This window comes from Mustelus asterias, unplaced genomic scaffold, assembly GCF_964213995.1.
Source record: "Mustelus asterias unplaced genomic scaffold, sMusAst1.hap1.1 HAP1_SCAFFOLD_124, whole genome shotgun sequence".
Taxonomy (NCBI): domain Eukaryota; kingdom Metazoa; phylum Chordata; class Chondrichthyes; order Carcharhiniformes; family Triakidae; genus Mustelus; species Mustelus asterias.
Genome location: NW_027590162.1, coordinates 494,863 through 507,368, shown reverse-complemented (window position 1 = coordinate 507,368; position 12,506 = coordinate 494,863). Strand labels below are relative to the sequence as shown.

The 12,506-nt window shown below is 44.3% G+C and overlaps 1 non-coding gene across 1 annotated transcript; it reads left to right on the top strand.

Moving 5' to 3' along the window:
- The first annotated feature begins 3,281 nt into the window (after positions 1-3,281).
- On the top strand, positions 3,282-3,353 carry trnad-guc (transfer RNA aspartic acid (anticodon GUC)). Its single transcript has one exon. It is a non-coding gene; the product is annotated as a tRNA-Asp (tRNA).
- The last annotated feature ends 9,153 nt before the right edge of the window (positions 3,354-12,506 follow it).

Here is a 12,506-nt window from a genome sequence, read left to right as displayed (position 1 = left end):
CGGAGCATCCAAAAATAGAACTGACAGTTAATCTCACCACAGTAGTTATTCACATGGCGCTGGCACCCGCCGCTTTCATGCGTGTGCTAACGCCGTGGGCTAATGGATAAGGTGTTTGACTTCGGCGATCATGATGACGATAATATCAGAAGATTGCCGGTTTGTGTCCTGCCGCCGTCGCTTTATGCAGAAAATTTCTGGTGGTATTTCCGGAAAACCGTGATATGCCTCGTCAGCTGAAAGTTCTGCATTTATTGCCAACATTGCAGGGCGCCTTTTCAGAAAGTACTCTCTTGTTGTTCTGTTCATTCAATTTTCTCAGATCATTAATTTTTTGAGTTCCGAAAAATCAATCTTACCTGTGTGATCCTAATATATTATTGATGCTCCAGAATAGAGCAACAGGCTTTGCAGCAATCGGTTTAGTAGAACTCTGTGGGGGGGATTCTAATCTCCTCAGGAAGAGGTTTAATAAGGACCGGAACGAACTGTTTTTGTTTACAGGGATGAAAGACTGCGCTGGTAATCCAGGGGCCCGCACTAATATTTGCGGACATGGAGTGAATTCTACCATGGCAGCTGGTGAAATTTAAATTCACTGATTTGATCAAAGTGGAATTGAAAACTGGTTTCAGTAATGGCCGCCTCGAAACTACCGTCGATTGTTGTAAAACCTCATCTGGTTCACCAGTGCACTTTAGATAAAGAAGTCTGCCCGCCTTACCAGGTGTGGCCTACATGTGTCTCCAGACACAGAGCAATGTGGGTGACTCTTACCTGCCCTCTGAAATGGCCGAGTAACCCACTCTCAGTTGAAGGGCAATTAGGGAAGGGCAACAAATGTTGGTCCTGCAGGTGACACCCACAGCCCATAAAAAGTAGTGCCATTGAGAACAAAGGAAAGACCTGGTAAAGTTTTGACTGCTTGCATCTTTCTTTTCTTGTAATCACAAGGCTGAGGTGTGGCCTGATGCTGGGCTTTAAATTAGTGAAAGATTATTTTAAAAATCATTTCGATAAAATGGACCAGAGAAGGGCAGATAAAAATGTACCTTACCCTTTCATACATGTCGTTGATAGTTGGTATGTACCTGGACTGCGTGGTTAGGGCTCTGAATAGTGAGGACGGATAATGGAACACATCACACCAACACTTCTGATCCATTTTCCTATTTCCTCAACAGATGATCTGCTCGCACTCGTGTTGATGTGGAGGCGCCGGCGTTGAACTGAGGTGGGCACAATAAGAATTCTCACAACACAAGGTAAAATTGGAATCACAAGCTTTCGGAGATGTGTTCTTTCATCAGATGAGTTGAGGGAGGTTGACAAACACGGCATCGATAGACACAAATACAATAGTACGATAATTACAGATTGGAGTGTGGACAATGGTTAGAATGCGAGTCTTTTCAGGTAAAGATATAGACAGCAAGGGTGGAGAGAGGGATAATCACCGGCTAAAGAGGTGTGAATTCTCTCAAATCAGGAGAGTTAGAAGGATTTTGCAAACTCAGAGAGTATGGTGAGGGTTGTGTGTCCTGTGGCTTGAACCCAGGATCCCGGTTGAGGCTTTCTTCATGCATGTGGAAGTTGCCTGTCAGTTTCTGCTCGGCGATTCTGCTTTGTCGTGTGCCATGAAGATACCCGTAGATCGGAGGCTGAGTGCCCTTTACTGCGGAAGTGTTGCCCGATTGGAAGGCAATACTGCAGCCTGGTGAGGCCGCACGCACTTTCCGATGGTCGAGTGATAAGGATTCGGCGCTTTTCACCGCCGTGGCCTGTGTTCGATTCCCAGCCAGGCAAGCTACTTTCCATGCCCAAAACAAAGGAATTTCATTCCCAAAAGAAATTTGGTATGTCAGCTATGATTCTCACCAGCGTTTACAGTTGCACCAAAGAAGCATTCTTCCTGAGTCTATCACAGTTTGGTATGGATCCTGCTCTGCCTAATACCGCAAGGAACTACAAAATGTTATAAATGTAGCCCAATCCATCACGCAAACCAGCCTCCCATCAATTGACTCTGTCTTCACTCCCCGCTGCCTCGGCAAAACAGCCAGCATAATTAAGGACCCCACGCACCACGGACATACTCTCTTCCACCTTCTTCCGTCGGGAAAAAGATACCAAAGCCAGAGGTCACGTACCAACCGACTCAAGAACAGCTTCTTCCCTGCGGCGATCAGACTTCTGAATGGACTTATCTTGCATTAATTTGATCTTTCTCTCCACTCTATCTATGACGGCAACACTACATTCTGCACTCTCTCCTTTCCTTCCCTGTGAACGGAATGTTTTATCTGTCGAGCGCGCAAGAAGCAATAATTTTCACTGAAGGCGAAAACATGTGACAAAAATAAATCAAATCAAATCAAGTGAAATGAAACAACTGATCAGATAACATCAGACTCTGGCGAAAGGCGTGTTTTTGCGCTGCAGGGATTACGTGGTTCTATGTTGCAGACACTGCTTGGAAATCTGTTTGGTTTTCGAATCCGTGGCCGAACCATGGACAGTAGAGCTTTAATTGAGCTTCTTAAAATTATCATCGGAGACAGAGAATAATTAACTTCAACTTCATGAGTTCAGAAACGGGTTGGAAACTTCGCTCATTTTCCAGTGGCTCACAGAAATATGCACCAATAAGATTTTAACTGAGGCAGCTTTGAGCAAATGTATCTATATCAAACAACTGATGAGATGGTCAAAGCCACAGAAATAATTTTTCCATGATCCTGTGAGATTGGGGATGATATTTTCTGTTTTTGCTCAATCCGCACCTACCTCGGGCAATACAAAAGACAATAGAATTAAAGAAAAGCATCTGAGCTGTAAAGCACTTTGGAAGTTCCAGCAGTTTGGAGAAAAAAAACGCATTTCTAGACAAGATAAAAGCAAAATACTGCCGCTGCTGGAATCTGAAACAACAAATGAAAATGCTGGAACATCTCAGCAGGTCTGACATCATCTGTGGAGAGAGACGAGCTGAGATTGTCCAGATTGTTCAGATTTCAACACAGGCCGTCTTTCCTCCAGAATTAATAAGAACATGCAGTTTGAAATGAACGGCAAACGCACCTTTCTGTCTCCGCTTGATTCTTGTTTTTTTCATGCATCCATCTCATTCTCTTTCTTGCTAATCCAAAAGTCGGTTGGTGAAAGCCGCTGTTTGCTGCATTAAATGGGACTCCGTATTGGGGAAACGAAGTGATCTCGTCCGAACTCAGTTGTCGCTCTGAAAGTGTAAGTGGCAAGTGTACAGTACGCAAAACATCGCTTCCTCGTTAGTATAGTGGTTAGTATCCCCGCCTGTCACGCGGGAGACCGGGGTTCAATTCCCCGACGGGGCGCTTGTTGCATTTTTATTATGTCAAATTGTACATTCTGGTCGACTGAAGTTTGGACATCAGAGAGGGACACAACAGACAAAAATTGTTCACATTATATTGAACCTTATATTGAAGGAGGTTTACCAGGATGTTGCCTGGTATGGAGGGGAGATCCTATGAGGAGAGGCTGAGGGATTTGGGATTGTTTTCGCTGGAAAGGCGGCGGCTAAGAGGGGATCTTATTGAAACATATAAGATGATTAGAGGTTTAGATAGGGTGGATAGTGATAGCCTTTTTCCTCTGATGGAGAAATCCAGCACGAGGGGGCATGGCTTTAAATTGAGGGGGGGTAGTTATAGAACCGATGTCAGGGGTAGGTTCTTTACCCAGAGGGTGGTGAGGGATTGGAATGCCCTGCCAGCATCAGTAGTAAATGCGCCTAGTTTGGGGGCGTTTAAGAGATCCGTAGATAGGTTCATGGACGAAAAGAAATTGGTTTAGGTTGGAGGGTCACAGTTTTTTTTTTAACTGGTCGGTGCAACATCGTGGGCCGAAGGGCCTGTTCTGCGCTGTAATGTTCTATGTTCTATGTTCTATGAACCTGGGACTGTGGAATTTCGAAATACTACATCTGTTGGCCATATCATTTTGAAATCTAGCCGTACCCTACTTTCCTCTGTAACTAAATTAAATCATTTAAATTATGATAAATCAGCAAGGCTATGTTTTTTAAGTGAATGTATTAGTGCCGGTTGGCATTTTATTTTGAACCAAGTGGCATTTTGAATCACTGTTGTTTAGGATAGTAAGGATTGAATATCCAGCATGCAGTCTGCATTGCACCTTTTGCTTGTACAGTGAGCATTAAACGCTTAGCACTCCCACTTTCCTATGTGCCTTCACCCGACAACATCTCCCTGCTCCGTCTCACAAGCAGCCAACGTCGCACCTCCACTTTGTCTTTTGCCCATGGGAGGCTTATCGTGCCCAGTCCCCATTGTGTTTCACTTTGCTCAGTTATATTGCCCAGATTGCATACAGTTCTAACTTTTCTATTCTCCATTAATAATAAATGAATGAAGAGAACCATCCCTTGATTAAACACTGTCAGCTTTTAGGGGGTCATTTTCATGAAGTGCTGTGTGTGATTCCCGCCTTTATGCTTCTGTACAAATTCAGTCAAAGGAAAATTACCCAAATATATCTTCAATTCTGCTTCTCACTCACAAAGAACTGAATGGGCGACAGATACAGTTTCAATAGTAGCTTTAAAAGGTAGAGAATGGATTTACAAATTTAAAATCCAAGGGCGACATCAATGCCTGAAGTGGTTTTCAGGCTGTGGCGACGAGAATAACAATGCACATTCTCAAATTTGGATTGTTCAACACCATAGAATGGAGCCTCCATTGTGGATGAAGGGAAACTTTAAACTGTGCTGCTGTGCTTCACGAGCTTGATTTCCAGAAATCTCCATTCATCGAAAATGCTGCCTCATCCGCTGAGCATTTCCAGCATTTTCTGTTTTTGTTTCAGATTTCCAGCTTCCAGCTTTGCGTTGTGTTCTGTGCAGATGTTTCACTGGAACAGGGAACAGGTTCTGATCAGCCCTGTGACAGATAGAGTAGAATGTGTCTCCCGACTATCAAGCCTGCGAGATTTGCTTCCAAGCTGTACAGGAGAATGAGGAAGAGAGAAAGGGAGGATCATTCTGTGATGGACACATTTCCTGTATAAAGCTATATATTTCCACAGCTGTCTCAACAGACATAAGATGTTCCAACACGAGTTGCAATCAATGAAGTTCCTCTTCACAGTTCTTGACGCTTTAACTATGAGATTATTGAATTTAAGAATCGTTTCTACATTGTCAAAAATCCATATATGGACAAGTAAAATAAGCTTCCGGCACTCGGCTCTGTGGCGCAATGGATAACGCGTAAAACTTCAAAATAATGGTAAGTTTGGCATTTAAAGCTTGTGGGTTCGAATCCCACCAAAGTCCGATTTTTGATCAGATTAGTGGCAAACAGTTTGCTGTTTCATTGATGTGATTCAGCTTCGGCACCGACAATTCCTGCTCTGCCATCTCTCCAGGCTGTTTCTGTTAACTCGGCTCCCAGGGAACCACTGACTCGAGAATACATCGCAAACGCCGGGGGCTTTCTTTAAGTTTGATACAACGTTCGCTGGTTGGGTTAGAAATAGTAACTTATTTTTCAATTAGATATTTCACCTCTTTTGGAAGATAAAAAAGATTAAAGAACACACACGCAACAACACAATTTATAAATAGCTTCAATCAATAAATAAATATCAGTGCCTTGCAACAACATTCTGATGTGTCTGCTGCGCTTGTCCTTCCAGGCTGTCGTAGTCGTGGGTTTGGAAGCTGCTGGAAAAGGAGCCTTGCTGAGTTGCTGCAGTGCATCGTGTAGATGGTGCGCACTGCTGTGGTGGAGGGAGTGAATCTTTATGCGTGGGAAGCGAAAGAAGTGGGAAGCTTTGTCCTGGATGGTGCCAAACGTCTGCAGTGCTGTTCAAGCTGCACTCACCCAGGCAAGTTATCTCAAGAAACCAAGTGCTCCTCTTTACTCCCACAGTCCAAGGATGAGCAGGTTGGGTGGATTGGCCATGCGAGATTGCTCCTTGGTCTTCAAGGTGCTTGTATAGGTAGATTAGCAGGGTGGATGTGTGGCGCCGCGGTAATCGGTCCTGAGTGCGATTCTCTGTTGGAGAGTCGATACAGACGCGATGGGAAAAATGGTCTCCTTCAGCACTGTTGAGATTGGATGATTGTAAGGCCATTCGACTGTGGTAGAAATTTCCTGAGGAAAAAAAATGGAAAGCTGTATTTGTAGAATTTACAACATTGGGTTGATTGCAGGTTATTTTTTTCTCTGCAAGATGATGAAAATAACTGGATCATGTAAATAAATAGTGGACATATTTGTGGGGAGTCTTGAAATATGTATTTGTTTCATCTTTGTAGATCATCCACTGTAAAGGTAAGGACAATATTGACGAGCAAGGGTGGGACATTGTGACTTGCACAATTGCACTGATCACTTGAAAGGACTCAAGGTTCTCGCTGGGATTTGAAACCGGGATCTACCTGTTTACGAGGCTGGCGCATTGCTCTATTTGCTCAAGTCAACAAAGAGCCAATTCCCACCCTTCGTGTTCCAAGAAGGTGCTATGATTGAGAGGTCTGAGCAACATGAACTATGCAATTGGAGGGTTTCATCCTGGTGACAGGAATATTTCTCCACAGCTGCTTTCGGAGCTGCTGAATATTTCCAGCATTTCCTGTTTCTGATTTTGTACCTTCATTACAGGAGTTCATTTACTGACAACCCAAAACGTGTTTCTTGGACGCAGCACCAGAGAGAGCTTTTCTGTGATCTTCACGCAGACAAGTTCACCCTTCACTTTCCTACACACGTGCTTTAAAATCGACTGTTTTTACACTGAACACCCTGCGGCATTGATTACAGAATCATAGAAGCCCTGTAGTGCAGAAAGAGGCCATTTGGCCCATTTGCCTCCAAATCTCACCCCACCCTCCATCCGCACACCAGAGTCTCAGTGGTACAAGTGTATCGGAGGAATTCACAAAGACAAGGGATCACCGTGTTTATGAGGGAATATAAAGGATTAATCCAAACTCACAAACAGACTGATTATGTGAGAATCTCTCTCTCTCTCTCTCTCTCTCTCACACACACACACAGCCATGGCAGATGGTGAAATTTGACATCAATGAAAACATCTGGAATTAAAAGTCCAATGACCACGACTCGATTTTCATAAAATAACACAGCTGGTTCACTAATGTCCTTTAAGGAATGATTTGTTACCTGGTCTGGACCTAAATGTGGCCCCCGACCCACAGCAATGTGGTTGACTCTGAGCTGCCCTCTGAGGCCACCTATCAAGCTGCTCAGTTCAAGGACAATTTAGGATGGACAATAATTGCGGGCCCAGCCAGCGACACCCACATCCCAGGAATCAATAAAGAAAATTAATCAGTGATTCAAAATGAGGGGATACAGAAAGTCAGTTGCAGTACTAAAAATTGACAGATACAGAATTAATTTATAAACTATTTGACAGTTCCGGAAGCTGGCAGTCAGAACACGTCACTTGTACACGCACAGTTCAGCTGACAGAATCAGAAAGGTCCCAATCCTCATTGAGCAGCAGACAATGCAAAGCACAGTCTGAATACAGACAGGCGCACCACAGAAAGCATTAATTCTGGTTGCATCACAGCTTGCTGTGGCTCCTGCTCTGTCCAAGACCGCAAAAAAACCACAAAGTGTCGTGAAAGAAACCAGTCCATCACGCAAACCAGCCTCCCATCTATTGACACTTCCCGCTGCCTTGGAAAAGCAGCCAGTTTTATCATGGAGCGACGCACCCTGGTGCCCGTCGAGAAAAAACTACAAAAGTCTGAGGACAGGCACGAACCAACTAAAGAACAGTTTCTTCCCTGCTGCCATCAGAATTTCGATTGGACTTATCTCGTAGTAACTTGTTTTTTCTCGACACGTTGCTATGACTGTAACACTACATTGTGCACTCTCTCCTTTCCTTTTATATGTATGGTATGCTTTGTCTGCGCAGCTTGCAGTAAACATTACTTTTTACTGTCTATTATGTGACAATAATAAATCAAATCAAATAAAATCAAAGATTATGACACAGAAATAAAGGTAAAGTCGCCGTAGTTGCCAATGCCCAGAGGCTGCTTTCCCCCTCAATGGGGAGAGCTTACTGGTGGTGATTTAGCCCAAGGTTTACCACACCTCATGCGAGGGGCAATGCTGGGAATATCTAACGTGCGATCTAATAGTACATCTGGATTTTGTTTGCAATAAATTTGTATCAACATCTTGATTTTGTTTTTAAATCCGAGAATAATGTCCGACTCTAACAACCTGTCCTGCCAACTTCAATGATTTATACATAGGTTCACACATTTCCCGCTGTCCCTGCATCCCCATTTGGAATTATACCCTTTATTTTATATTGTCTCTTTGCGTTCTTCCAACCAAAATGAATCACTTCATTCTTCTTGCCATGTGCCCTCCCATTCCACCAGCATGTCTGTGTACTTTCGGAGTTCTATTGGAATTTCTGCAGCTCTTTTAACAACCACAGGACTCCTCAAAACATTTCACTGACAATGAAGTATTTTCGAAATGTAATCATTGTTGAATTGCTGAGCTTTTGAACTGTCTGTTCGACGAGGTCAGAAATTCCCATGTGGGAATTCGGAATAACGGCTCCTGGTGTGTCTCTGTGGCGCAACCCGTAGCGTGTCATGGTCTGGTGAGACATTCAAAGGTAAAGTTTAAAGAAATCAGCTGTTAATAAACTTGCTGGCGGTTACAGCTGCGATGGTCGAGTGGTTAAGGCATTTGAAACCCAATGGGGTTTCTTGGCGGAGGTTCAAACCCTACCTGCAGCGAATGTGTTTGAAGCTGTTTATTCTCTTTGATCACTTCCAGAGGACAGGTCACTGACTGAAAAATGGATCGCTATTCCTATTGGACTTCGCGAAGGTATCGAAGAAATATTGACTGAACTGTTGGAAAAGAAGACAATTACAATATCTGTTTGATTTCTATCGTTTGAGAGCCGATCGTGGCTCTGGGAGAGGAAGGGGTGAGGGCAGAGGTGCGGGAGATGAATGGGACACGGTTGAGCGCCCAGTCAAACACCGAGGGTGGGGATGGAGTCACCCTGGTTTCAGGAAGCTGGAGTCCATGTCAGGAGCGCTGCTTTGGAAAGAGGCATCAGGGGAAAAGTTGCGACAGAGGTACAGAAGCCAGGAGAATGGGGATGGCGTCCTTACAGGGCGCGGGGAATGAAGATTTGTACTCGACGTGTGAGTCGGTAGGATTTTAATTACTGGTGGTCAGTCTGTGTAGAATTGGAAACAGAGAGGTCAAGGAAGGGTAGGGAAGCGTCAGAGATGGACCATGTGAATGTGCGACGGTGGAAACTGGAAGGAAAGTAGCTATTTTTTTTTGTCCAGGTGCAGACGAGAGCAGGACGCGGCACCGATACAGTCATCGATGCAGCCGATTAATTTCGCTACTTTCCATGCTGCTATGTAACAATTGCAGGTTCGAGTCCTTTCTCTTTATACAGAAATCTGGTGGAAACTCCTGAAAACCGAGCTCTCGCCCGTTAACTGAAATCCACCGTTAGTTCCAAACAGAATTACTTTCCTTGTAACTTTGTTCATTTAATTCTCACTTATCTTAGTATTTTTAGATTAGAACTATTCCACGATGTATGTTTGATCTGGATAAATTGTTAATGTTCCAAACTACAACAAAATGATTTGCATCAATCGGCGAATTGAAATTCTGCGGCGGGAATTCTAATCTCCTCAGGAAGAGGTTTAATACTGAGCTGAATGAACTGTTTTTGTTTGCAGGGATGAAAGGTGATGTCACTGGGCTGGTAATCCAGAGTCCCGGATTAATCTTTGGGGACACGGAGTAAATCCCACCATGGCAGCTGGTGAAATTCAAATTCACTGATTTAACACATAGGCACATGGATAGAAAACAGAAACAGGAGAAGGCCATTCGGCCCAAATAAACCTGGAATTGAAAGCAACCCTCAGAAATGGCGGCCTTGAAATTTCCGTCGATTGTTTTCCCACAGAAAACATTTGCACAGAACAACAGAGAACATTTCACACAAAGGGAAAACTTCTGCTCAAGACGGATCATATTTACAAACCAGGAACACATTTACAGAACAGGGTAATTTGTCAGAACCACAGTGAAGATCTGTCAACGACAGATTCACAGTTCCAAACAGAGAGATCAGTTACACAGCAGAGAGCACAGTTACACAACAGGAAAGATATTTCAAAACAGGGCCTATCTTTGTGTAACAGAAAATCCCTTTTCATATATAATTAGCTTTTCCATCTCAGTATCTTGCTGGTTTGCTCGAAGCTTTTCTGTCTCTCATTGTGTGTGTGTCCCAATAGTCTTTTACTGCTGTTCTGTTTGTCTTTCTCTGTCTCTTACATTCGGGGTGATGTTATGTGTTATTATCCAGCCATTGTAAACTTCCCAACACGTGGGCCTTGTTTGAAATAAAAAGAGACAGTGAATCGTTTCCTGGCTCGCGGGCAGCAGTAATAAGCAGAGTGGCGCAGTGGAAGCGTGGTGGGCCCATAACCCGGAGGTCGATAGATCAAAACCATCCTCTGCTATCACGTACTCACTCCATCAAGAAGAAGCATTCTGCTGCTGCCCAAGGGCAAATCTGGGTTTTCTCGACAGTAAATTTGCTTCATCACCTTGATTTCCATGAACGAGTAGCACAGCGTATTTGTCTCAGTTGGTTGGACAGTTTATTCAGCCAACAGCGCGGGATCAATTCCCGTATCGGTTGAGATTGTTCATGAAGGCCGCGCCTTCTCAGCCTTGCTCTTCGCCTGAGGTGTGAATTCTCCGCTCAAATCACCACCAGTCAGCTCTACCCATTGATGGCTCCCAGAAACAACTGGGACTGTGTACCTTGCTTCCATTTTACAAACAATGGACGAATCATATCTCTGACACATTGTTTAAATATGAAAGCGTGCAAAAAATAAACTGAACATGCGAACTGGATCGTCCCAAAAATTTCATTTGGATCATAGTTTTGGAATTTGTCATTTCAGGAACAATCGCAAAGAACCAAAATCCAAAGACATGCGCAGAAAAGCTCCATCATTCGAACATGCAGCCCGTTACTCTGAAGTCAGACGCTCTACCGTTGCGCTACAAACTCACTGCATTGGCTGCTTTTTACATCAGGGTCATGTTCGGTGAATTCAAAACCAAACCGGGACCAGAGAGGTTAACTGCCTCTCTCTTTACGTTCTCTGGATTTACATCAAATGGAAAAGTAACAGCGAATCAAGATTAACGAGAAAGCAGAAATGCAACATTTTCCTGCGGGAGAAATGTGTTCTTTGTTACGGATGTTAAAACAGTTGGGGAGCAATCACTGCATGACGAGGTAGCCGAGTGGTTAAGACGATGAACACAATCCATTGTGTTCTGTACGCGTGGGTTCGAATCCCATCCTCGTCGGTAGTGTATTTGTTCTATCGCCTTATTACCTGTGAACTGCTGATTCGTTCAGCGTATTGAGGATCACGGAACCAAATGAAGCTTGGACACACAGGCTTGAGGGGTGAATAGTCCAGAAGAATTCCATATTTCCAATCCGATGAGGAAGCTCGAGCTGACATTCAATTCAGGGCACCAGTTTTGGACAGGAGTAAACTTGTGGTTTCAGAACCTCCAAAGCAGACGCCAGCTTCATTTGCGGCCCGAAAAGCAGATTTTGTCTTGCTCAGTCATGAGAACTAGTACCGTATTAGCTGGATTGGCCATGCTACAAAAGTCCCTCAGTGTCAGAGGACACTGTGGGGTTACGAGGATACAGGCTGGGTGGGATTGTTGTCGGTGCAGGCCCGATGGGCCGAATGTTCTCGTTCTGCCCTGTCGGCATTCTATGAAGTTCGAGGCGGCAGCTTCAGTTCTCGGAGAGCATTGATACGCCAGTTCCTAATTTCTTCAAACTTTACCTAAAAATCCGACTTCGATGAGATTCTGACCCACAACTTTTGAATGTTTCACCAGACAACCTTCTCTCTTCGACCTTCTTCCATCGGAAAAAGATACAACAGTCTGGGGTCACCTACCAACCGACTCAAGAACAGCTTCTGCCCTGCTGCCAGCAGACCTCTGAATGGACCTCCCTTCCATTAACTTGATCTTTTTCGACACCCGAGCTATGACAGGATTTATTCCCGCTTGGAAATAAGTGGACGTATCAGTGAGAGGCAACATGGTTTTGTGAAGGGGAGGTCGTGTCTCACGAACGTGATCGACTTTTTCGACGAAGTGACGAAGATGATTGATGAGGGTAGGGCAATGGACTTCAGTAAGGCCTTTGACAAGGTCCCTCATGGCAGGATGGTGCAGAAGGTGAAATCAGAGGTGAGTTGGCAAGGTGGATACAAAACTGGCTCGGTCATAGAAGACAGAGCGTAGCAGTGGAAGGGTACATTTCTGAATGGAGGGCTGTGAAAAGTGGTGTTCATGATGTGGAGATGCCGGCATTGGACTGGGGTAAACACA